This window comes from Simochromis diagramma, unplaced genomic scaffold (genome assembly GCF_900408965.1).
Source record: "Simochromis diagramma unplaced genomic scaffold, fSimDia1.1 OVJJ01000205.1, whole genome shotgun sequence".
Lineage (NCBI taxonomy): Eukaryota > Metazoa > Chordata > Actinopteri > Cichliformes > Cichlidae > Simochromis > Simochromis diagramma.
The window spans coordinates 12,879,671-12,881,244 of NW_024386782.1; positions in this window are offsets into that span (position 1 = coordinate 12,879,671).

Consider the following 1,574-nt stretch of genomic DNA (forward strand, 5'->3'; position numbering starts at 1 on the left):
CGACTAATTGGGTTTATTTCCCAACTGCTGCCATACAATAAAATGTATAATCACGTGTGTGGTGTGCTATTTAATGCGCACAGCGGAGGAAGCCTAACTGGATACACAACTAGCATTTGGATTAACACCTTGCATCTTACTGAGTGACTTTCCCTGACACCAAATCACCGCAGTTGTGTTTTTGCGAGTTATCTTTTGTTCCTGACTGATTATATGAATGAACAGCTCAAATCAAGCTTTAAGCCTTCCAGAATAGTCGTAAGGAGTAAATGAATTTAGGAAGTTTGTGCTCCCATTACGCTCCCCGAACCGAATTATAAAGCTCAAAAGAAAAGGGGGGGGGGGGGGGGGGGCAGTCCTCTCCTTATTTTTTCTCCACACATTAAATTATGAATACAGGGAAGTTTTAAGCATCTATAATTGAGTTCTCAAAAATACAGCCAAAGGTCAGGTTTGACCCATGCAGCTCCATCTGCATCTTGCTCTTAGAAATAATTGATGCGTTCGTCTCTCTATTTTACGCCCATGGATAATGAGTATAATTGGAGGAATCAGCTCCTGATTGACAGTCACCTGCATTCATTTCTAATTTGGCTTTAATAATTTCGGATTCGCGCCCTCTCTCCCTCTCTCTCTCTCTCTCTTTCCCTCTCTCGCTCTTTCTCTCTGAGGCGGAGTTTATCCCCTCTGCACACCGTGAGCTCTCCGCACTTGTCAGTCGCAGCCTGCACGTGTGAGAGAGAGGACATCGTGTCGGTCCTTTGCAAAATCCACAAAGAGACAGGGAGAGAAGGAGGGTGGACACTCTGTAGTCTCGAGTATCCGAGCTTTTGCGCTATTTCCTCTCGGATGCGATTAAACCTAGACGCACAGGTGAATTAAAACCCCAGGGTGGAATTTGAAATATTTGGAGGATATGGACTGGTGGAGTGGAGTTAGCCTGATGTGCAAGTAAGTAGGATGCTGGCTTTGTGACTGGTGTAACTGATTATAACTTGAGGTGCCGTGTGTGTTTGCGTTTTTAACTTGCTTCTGTGTGCCTTCATCCATCGCACTGATTCTGACACTGTGAGCGTGTTTGCAGAAATATAAACTGAAGCTGTGACACTACAATAGAAAACCGTTTGTTAAGGTTTACGTTAAAGGGCCCATGCGTGTGACAGTGTGCACAACAAAGGTGCTCAAACTCATTAAAAAAATACATTGCTTGGTAAATGGGAGTGGATGAAGAAATAAGCTGTGTGCATATCACTGCTGCATGGACTTAAGAGGCTGTGCGAAACAAAACGCTGGTTGAGCATCTAACCAACTTGTGGTGATACTTGACTGTGGGCATAGTTAAGGTTAAAGATCTATCAGGCCTACAGCCTGCTAAGCTGTCAGTCACCGTGTGTGTGTAGAAGTGAGCGTTTGTGTTAAAGTCGTGTTTTAACCGTGTTTCTCCTCTAAATCCTAATAAATAAATTCATGAATATTTCTGATATGTTGAGCATCTTCCTTTCTCTCTCTCTCACTCAGAGTGTGAGTGTGTGTGAGGATCTCTCAGTCCAATGAGACCACAAGCAGGCTCTCTC